This window comes from Limulus polyphemus, unplaced genomic scaffold, assembly GCF_000517525.1.
Source record: "Limulus polyphemus unplaced genomic scaffold, Limulus_polyphemus-2.1.2 Scaffold2066, whole genome shotgun sequence".
Classification (NCBI taxonomy): domain Eukaryota; kingdom Metazoa; phylum Arthropoda; class Merostomata; order Xiphosura; family Limulidae; genus Limulus; species Limulus polyphemus.
This window is the reverse complement of record NW_013667676.1, coordinates 176,917-186,742: the sequence shown is the minus strand read 5'-3', so window position 1 is coordinate 186,742 and position 9,826 is coordinate 176,917.

Below are 9,826 nucleotides of genomic sequence, written 5' to 3'. Positions count from 1 at the left end.
AAGGATGAGCAGATTGGCTGTTTGGACTTGTGGGATCAGTTCAGTGGAAGAAGGAAGCTTTTTGGAATGGACTGTTTACATTTAAATAGTGTGCGGGCTGGCTTGGTTCCTAAGGCTATTAACTCAGCTGTAAGGGAAGTTTTAAACTAGGATTAGACAGTAATGAGGGCCAGGAAAACTAAATGCAAAAAGAATAAGAGGCAGAGAAACGTTTAGCATAGGAATGAGTATAGTAGTTATAAGGATAGGTTTAATTGTTAATATTGTAATGCTAGAAGTATAAGAAATAAAATAGATGACTTTAGAGTACTGGTAGGAATGGGGGATTTTGATATAATGGGAATAACTGAAACATGGTTAAACATAGATGATTTTGATAACAGAAATTTCTTTGAAATACAGAGTTACAGGCTACTTAATAGGGATAGAGTATTTAAGAAAGAAGAAGGAGTGGCTTTATATGTAGAATGTGTAAAACATTCTTTCATTATTGATTCTTCTGAACTGCAGAAAATAGTCAGGATATCTTTCATACCTACCTTTTTGTTGTTGTTCAGAAAACTGAAGCTTATCAGGTCTAGTGTTTGAAATCAATATTGCGAGAATCATGCTATATGTTATTCTTTAGCTAGGTACATTTTCTTTTAGAATTTTATCAGCACAATACTTAATGAAATAAGTGCAAAAATGAAATCATTTATTTTCTCTTAATTTAAATGTTAACGAATAATTTTACATATCTTATTGTTTCACAGCTAAAGAAACGTGCATACGTCAACATTTAAGAAACATGGACACCAGAAGGAAAAGTTTCAGAAAGTTCCAAAACCTTTAATAAAGAAGATGATATTAACTTAATTCAAGCTGATTTCTCAGACGTTCTTCTAATCGACCAAGACGAAAGTTTTCCCATGACCATTGACAAAAGGAAAACCTATCCCGGTTTGAGAAAACTTTTATCTGTGTATAAAGGTTTACTATTAACTTTATCAGCTTATCTATTTAACTCCATACTATATGTTATTATTAAGTATTTGAAAACTGTAAATTCTGCGAAGGTACTTTGGATTAATTCAATTTTTATCACAGTATGCACTATTCCGTTTCTTGTACTTAAACAAATTTATCTATTTGATTCACCATCCACAAGAAAAATTATGTTAATTCGAAGTGCTGTTGAAATATTGGTGGTGTATATGAGATACAATGTACTTTACTATTTACCCATTGCTGAAGCGAGTGTCATAATCTTCAGTTATCCAGTTATTATAAGTGTGTTTGCCAGAATAGTTTGAAAAGAACCATTTAGCTTATTGCAAGGCATATCCGCCGTACTAACTGTAGTAGGTGTTGCTTTGGTATCAAACTTCCCTTAGAACTGCAACAAACTAAGAAGTTAAAAAGTATAAATTCATCAGATCAGGTTTACGGAGTTTCGATGGCTTTCTTTTTAACAATATTTGATGCCTTTTCCATAATTTGTTGTCACTGGCTAAAAAGTACTTCTATATATGTCATATTGTTTACCAACGGGTGGGTTGGTATTGTTATAAGTTTATCTATTGTCTTGTATGAAGGAGAGCTTCTAGTCATACCGTGTGGAGAAGCATCTTTGTTAATTGTCTTCTGTTCCCTGATCGAGATAGTTGCGTTAACTTTACTGGAGTAGTTTCGGTTGTTCGGGCAGCCTCTCAGATGACATTTATATTCTGCTGGCAACTGCTTTTCTTTAAAGAAATTCCAGACACTTGGAGTAACTCAGGTATAATAATAGTTATATTTTATATTATATTTAGCAGTTTGAGCAAATACATAACGTCACTATCTGCGGATTACCCACTGAGGCCCCCCAGTGGTACAGCGGTATGTCTTCGGACTTACAACCTAAAATCCGGGTTTCGATACCCGTGGTGGGCAGAGCACAGATAGCCCATTGTGTAGCTTTGTGCTTAATAACAAACAAACAAACCCACTGAGAAAAAAGTTCCAGTATATTATTTATTTGGTATTATCTTGACCAAAAGTACATTATTTTTTTCATATACTGATGGTATTCTGTTAAGAATCTTTCAGTTTGGTATTTGTAAACATTTAACCAAAATAAAATATTATGAAAAATTCTTAATTGTTTTTTAATGTAAAATAAATACCTCATGTATTAGCTCTTATTATGCTGGAATGTAAATTTGGTTTCTAAAGAGTTTTCTTAGAATTGTGTAATGTATTTTAAGTTTATGTGTAACATTTCATTAACTTTACAACAAAAATGAATATTTCAAACTACTTATACTAAATTACGATTTTTTATTATACGTATTAACCTCTTATTGCCTTGATTAGTTAAGGTATGTATCTATATTTATGAGCTGCGATATATTATATTATTACTAAATACATTATGCTACACACATGATAACTAAATTTAAATTAAGATTACGTAAATAGACGAATGAAATATAAAAAAAAAAAGACTTTATAATTCAAAACGTTTTGGAAAGTATAGTTCCCTTCTTTCTTATATAAATATGTATGATTTAAAAGGTTGGAAGGCCAAGTAGTTGTGTGGATGATTTCGAAGGCTAGGTAGTTTCAGGATAAATCTATATATAAAATATACTCCTACCTCCTTTCTGTATCTATACCAGTTAATACTTTAATATTCCATATAACTCATGTAGAACCCTAGAAATCTCATTCAGAAACATAAAGAAAAAAGAAACATAAAAGTAAATCTCATGGATTGTAAGAATTTTAGAGAGTAACTCGATCACTTATTAAAAACACTTAATTAAAAGTAATTGCATCAAAAATGTTGTATTATACTATATGAATAATTAATTGTGTAATAACGGTATTTCATCGGTGGTACAATTTGCCCTTCGTTATTTTGACTAGTAAAATTATGTTTTTAAACATGATGAAATTGAGGGAATATTGTGAAAAGCTCATCTGATCGTCATTTCTATGAAACTAGAACAAGATTTCAATAGATAAATATTATTAATATCTCCCGATAAATGGTTGAATTAATTATATGATCACAACTACAACGATTATAAGTTAAACTATATTAACTTTATCAACTATCTAATAGAAAAACCGAATACTAAAGTTATATCTACTATATAAAGACCAAAAGTAGTCCGTCTGTCACGCCGTTATCACGTCCGTTGCGGTACCGATTGACACGCAACTTGTACGAAATGACGGCGCTTTCTGCCGCGATAAGCAAGTTTGTCTTTTTAAAATTCTTCCAGCAATATATATATATATAAAACGGACGATGCGCTACTTTGGGAATATAATTAGATTTAAGGGTAGATTGTTAGAGATCGTGATTACTAATAAAATCGAATTGGGTATATGCGCGCTCCACGCTTGGTATTGCTAGCGCACAAAAATTATAATCATTGGCTGAAATTTCTTATTACGTTTGCTTGGTTATCAAGGAGACACAATAACGCAAAATTACCAAATTTTGTTAAATCGGAACCTTTGGCTACAACTCTATAATAACCCGCATGTTTTACCCGCAGCACATTTCAATTTTGAAAAATCTCAAATTAAAGCTTATTTCTTCAGCTCAGCAGGCTAACAAAGCCAAAACCATGAAGACAGTCCAAAGAGAAGACTCTGAAAAAGACAACTCGAGAGACAACACGATAACCCGCCAGGATTTCACCTCCCGTCAAGCAGAACAGGAGCGGAATACCCTTCAACACCGTGTCGCTCTCCAGGACATCGATCGTAAGCTATCGGAACAAGAGTGCAATACCGCTAAACACCGTATCGCCCACCAGGACGATGATCGTAGAGTAGTGGAACAACAAAGGAACATTAGGAGGCAAGGTGCAACCCTGATCAGCATGAGCAATTGCTATGTATATATATCAGTAGTTCAGAGAGCTGGCCATTGGTTAAAACCGCAGAACCAGCCCGGTCCTCCCCTGACTACAGGTATCTATCTTTATATGTGTATATAAGCCACTGTCTGTTAGTAATGGTCCAATGTTGGATTTCAAATAATGAATTTTAAAGTACCTCGCTAATTAAAGCGCTCGACTCTCCCGCGTCCAAATCCTATTAGAGTCGGAATTTTATGTTAAGTTTTTAATAAATGATCATATTTATATCAAGTTCTTTCAATGCCACCATAGATTAAGTCAGGGGTTTGAGATACTGGTTAACATTCGAATTGGAAGATGACATGTTTAACGCATCAAGCTACCTCAGATTTTCATTTTAATTGCTAACACCATCTATGAAATAAATTCTAAATTATAATTCTGAATAAAACTTAAAATAATACGGAAACAGTATAAGAAAGAAAACGACCCATAGCAAGAGCAATAAAAAGTAGATGGATAACACGACAAAATCAAGAAAGCTTAGCAAAAGTTAGGATAACTGACACAGAGGAAAAACAACTGACACTGTCAAATGAAGCTCGTGACGAAAAAACAAAGCGAAGAAGACAAATTAATGTTGAAAGACATGCAAACAAGTTCTACCTCCTCTTCCCCATGTCTTCCCCGTGCATTGAACGGGTACATCAGCAAGTCTGTTATAATTATACATAGATGAAAAACTTTCCATCCGTACGTCTGTCACGCCGTTGCGGTACCATTCATTGCAGATACAAAATTATAGGCAGGTAGAACTAGCATTTCACATCTAACGTTTGTCTCCCACAAATCACTGCCCAAGAGTCATTGGGGGTTGTTCATTCTTATAATCATAATTGAAGTTATTTCTCTTAACAGTATTGCGTCTAAAAGCGTTGGTAAATTGCTCTTATTTCTTTCTTATAACCATAATTGAAGTAATTTGCCTTAATATTATTGCGTCTAGAAGCGTTGGTAAATTGCTCTCATTTCTTTCCCCTTCTTCTGTTCACACACACACACGAACTACTGGACAAAAAAAATCTCTTCAACGGGCAGCACAAGTTTTGAATTAATGATTAAAGAAAGGCTACTTATTAAACCAAATCTCTCTAACTCATAGAATACATAAACTTCTGTTGAATTAAGCTTGTTTTAATTCTATCGTATTATCCATTTATATATATTTACTAATTTATTTAGTGTAGGTCTACATCTAACTTCACTCACTGGTTTTTACAATCCCTGCTCTTTTGAGTCTCAACGTTAGCTTACAAATGCTCATCGTAGTACATAAGCTTCTATATAATATTCAGATTATTATTTGTAATTATAGTTATTGTGTTTACTGTAGGAACTTGAAGGAATCAAGATACAAAACAACCCGCACAACAAACCGTATGTTGTTAACAGAAGTGATAGTTTAGCAATTTTCCACTTTCAGCAGAAATGCTCTAATGGACCCTTACTTCACAAACTAACTTTCAATGCAATTCATTAAGAAGCACACGAGATATAAGATCTTCAATTTGAGAGTGAATTTCTTCCTGTTTTTCTTCTTCGCACCATTCGCATCGAAAATGTATTTGATAAAAAAAACATACGTAACTTTCATAGATTTTCTTAAAATGTGGTACACTGATAGGTGTTTCTAACCCTCAATTAGATCTCAATATAAGCCACATGTACAAAGTTACTCAACAAAAACAGTTTAATTTTACCCAACTTTTTGCGCACGCCCTCGCAAAAAGTCACGTGAGCTATCAGCCTGACATTTTTACCACAGTTTCATCTAAGATTAAAAGTTGGCCGTTTTTATTTTCTTATCATTGGGATTAAAGACAGATGTTTTAGAGAGGAAAACTACCACCATATATTTTAAAGAATCTGGTTGTTTCTGTAAAGTATAGGTCTGTTCAGAAAAATAGGGTTGCGAGACTAAAGCTAATGTTGATTAATATCGAGTGTCACTTTCTTACTTGCTGTGGTTTGTTGGTATGTATTGACAAAAAAGTCATGATATCTGATCAAAAACACCTTAGGTGCGACCAAAAAAGGATTGAGCGTACGACTTAAAGCAATGTTTGTTTGTTTGTTTCTAATTAAGCACAAAGCTACACAATGGGCTATCTATGCTCTGCCCACCACGGGTACTGAAACCCGGTTTCTAGCGTTGTAAGTCCGCAGACATACCGCTGTGCCACTGGGGGGCCTTAAAGGAATGAAATCAAAATTGGCGGCCAAACTGGTAGCTGCATTTATAGCATTGATAAAACCTTAGAGCAAATAAAAATCGCTAAATGTTAGGGTTCGATACCCATGATGGGCTCCACGCAGATAGCCCATTGTGCAGTTTTGCAGTTAAAAACGAGCCAATATGAACCTAAAATAAAATACTTAATTCTAAATAAACGTTTTATACGTTTAAATATTTGGTGTAATTTTCATAAAACAGGTTTCAACTGAGAGAGAGAGAGAAAAGAGTGAAGGAGAAAAAAAATAGTTGGAGAGAGATATTTGACTTAAAAGCTAATGTAGACTTATATCAAATAAAGGTAAAAAATAGTTGGAGAGAAATATTTGATTTAAAAGCTAATGTAGACTTATATCAAATAAAGATAAAAAATAGTTGGAGAGAGATATTTGACTTAAAAGCTAATGTAGACTTATATCAAATAAAGATAAAAAATAGTTGGAGAGAAATATTTGATTTAAAAGCTAATGTAGACTTATATCAAAATAAAGATAAAAAATAAATAACAGGAGTAGAAGAAAGAATTCAGTATTTAAGGAAATTAAATATTAATAATTTGAAACATGGAAAGTATAGAAAGAGAGGTTAAACAATGGTTAAAGAAGTTAGATTTCAGTTGGATGGAAAGTGTATGGTTTAAATGAAATGAGGAAGATGGTTAATACCAAAAATAAAGAAAAATGAATTAGAAGAAGAAAAATAAAATATTTTTCAAGGAGAAAGGAAAACTGAAAATAACCCAGTTAATGTATATATATAGAAAATTATTTTTTTTTAGAAAGCAAGACAAGTAAGGAATAGATTATTTGAGGTGGCAAAAGAAAGGAGAGAGAATGTAAAGTGGAGGGGAAACATGATAAAGACAAGAATTTGAAAGAGATGAGAATAAGAAAGAGTACTTTGCAATTAAGGACAAAGCTCATCACGAGTATCAAAACACGATTTACAGCTGAGCCACTGAGGAGCATTTAAAAATTACACCTAGGCTCTCTGTGCTTTGCTCAATGCAGATATTGAAACCAGATATTTAGGGTTATGGGCCGGTTGACTTACCCCTGAGTCACCGGGCAAACATTAAAAAGGGAAAGAGCAGATAAAATTAGTTTTTGAAAGTTAGAAAAGAGAGGGAATAAGTTAAAGTGATGGAAAACAAAATAAAATGGAAATGTTAAATTGAAATAGTGTAGGAATATTAAATAAACGTAAAGAATTTTGGGAATATATAGAAAATAAGGATGTGGTAATTATATAGAAACATGGGTTGAAAAGAAATGAAGAAAATAGCAGAAAATTCAGTTCACAATTTGAATGGAGTGTAAAACGTGTAGAAAGAAGTGAAAAGAAAAGGAGATAAAAAGATGGGCAATTAGTATGGACAAAAATGTTGAACAAAAGATAGAAAAAGATGAATAGAAGTATAGAATAATAAAAATAATTAATTATAAAAATTGAAAAGGGTTTAATGAAAACATTTGGTAATAACGACATTATGAATTAATGATAATATGGCAGTAATGATGATAGTAAGGAATAATGAAAGTATACAGTAATAATACAAAAATAGAAAAATTAGCTTTTGAAAAGATACAAGTATTTGATGAGGACAGACACTTGATAGTAGAAGATCATTTTAATACAAGGGTTGAAAAGGAAATGGGAAGAGGATATAGAAATGAAGAAAGAGGGAAATTAATATAAATTAAGTTTGATTAAAAAATTAAAGATGGTAGGATGAATACAGAGAGGAAGACGATTGGCAGAGTTTTGTGAGAAAAAATGGAATGATGATTTTGAATCAAAGAATGAATGAGATACACACGGAACATTGTATACATAGGAAAAAAGAGGAGCTTCAGTAATTTTGAAAGAAGGAAAATGTTTACTAAAAAGAAGTAAAATAGAAGACAAAACTGAATCGGATCATTTACCAATGAACGACTAAATACAAAATAAATTAAAATACATGGAAATGTGGAAGAAAAGGTGGAGGAATAAAATGGATAGATGAGAAAAGAACACAAAATATATAAAAATGTTGAAAGCAAATGGGGGAATTAATAAATAAAGAAGAAGATGTAGAAGAAAGATGAAACAATTGAATTAATAGAAAAAGGAAGGAATGTAAGGAGAAAAAGAAATTTAAGTAAATTTAGAGGAATAAGAAAACAGGCTACAAGAAACTTATATAAGTTAGGTAAGAAAAAGATGACAAGGCCAGAGGGTTGAAAAGGAACAGTAGATAAGTAAAGGATTTCGAAAAAATAGTGAACAGATATATAAGGGGAAAATAGTAGGATACATAAAATTATTAGAAGGTTGAAGAAACATTTGATGGAGGTGTTACAATGAGTAGATGGAAAAAAAAGCAAGAGTCCAGGTGGAATGTTGATAAAGAAGCTAAAATTAAGTGAAAGTAAGCATTTTAGAAATAATAGGCAAAGTACCGGAAAATACAATATGACTAAGAAATGGAGAAATGGACAAATTTATCCAATGTTTATAGCATGAGAAGAATGGACTCTAAAAACTATAGAAAAATAATAATGTAGAACACATTGTTTAAAAGCCCAACAAGCATATTTCTAATAGCTCAAGATTAACTTCCTGATAGGTTGAATGATAATTTTACAACTTTGGCCCTATCATACGGAAATGAGTTTTTTTTAATGTATTGGGCATTTGATGGCGCGGTTTGGGTCTATCAACACTTCTAGAAATTGGTTTATGCAGATAATGTTGTCAGTCATATACTTACTGGGAAGATATATCAAGAGCAATGCATAATCACTTGTTAGTAGACAAAGCATTTAAATGCATTATTGCCGTCCAAATGCTATAATATATTTTCAATAGATGAAAGAAAGGATACTAATAGTAGTTTAGATGGGGATATGTATGAAGATGAGAAAGACAAAAAAATCCTATTGAAAATCTTTATACAACTATGGAAGAAATTGAGGGAGAGCTGGGAGAGGTTAGAGAATTCGTGAAAGGTCTTTATCATAAGTTAGCAGCACAAGGAAAGAACCAATGAAAAGGAGACAGCAGCACAAGGAAACAACCAATGAAAAGGAGACATGAACGATACTAGGATAGTGCTCAGCTTTATGTTCAGTATAAATCCACTCGTTACGTCCATTGGTGAGACAGCGGTAAGCCTAGGGACTTACAACGCTAAAATCCGTGGTTCGATTCCTTACTGTGGACTTTGCTCTCAAACAAATAAACCATTCGGGGCAGACACTTCATTCCGAAATATTTTCACGACGGTAACTATGGAGAGTATTGTAGAGATGGATAAGGCAAGAGAAACAGAGCAACAGATTTTAGATATAAAACAGACTGCTTGAGTTTAAAAGATGTAGAAGAAAGAAGAATTCTCAGATGTTAGGCTGTCAAAACTCGATCCAGCTCAGATGTTAGGCTGTCAAAACTCGATCCAGCCAGAATGTTTTGATACTGAAGATGACTAAATGTATACATAAATCATTTTAAACTGTTCTTAAAATCCAAAAATATCAGGTTGATTTCCAATGACTTAAATTAAAGCAATAAATAGTTTTTGCAATTCTAGAATAAATATTCACTCTCACTCCCGCTATAATCGTATGCAGACAAATACTACTTCTCCAGACAAATTTAATTTATTCCTTCATATTTCACTCAAATGAAACTATTCATGTTACTT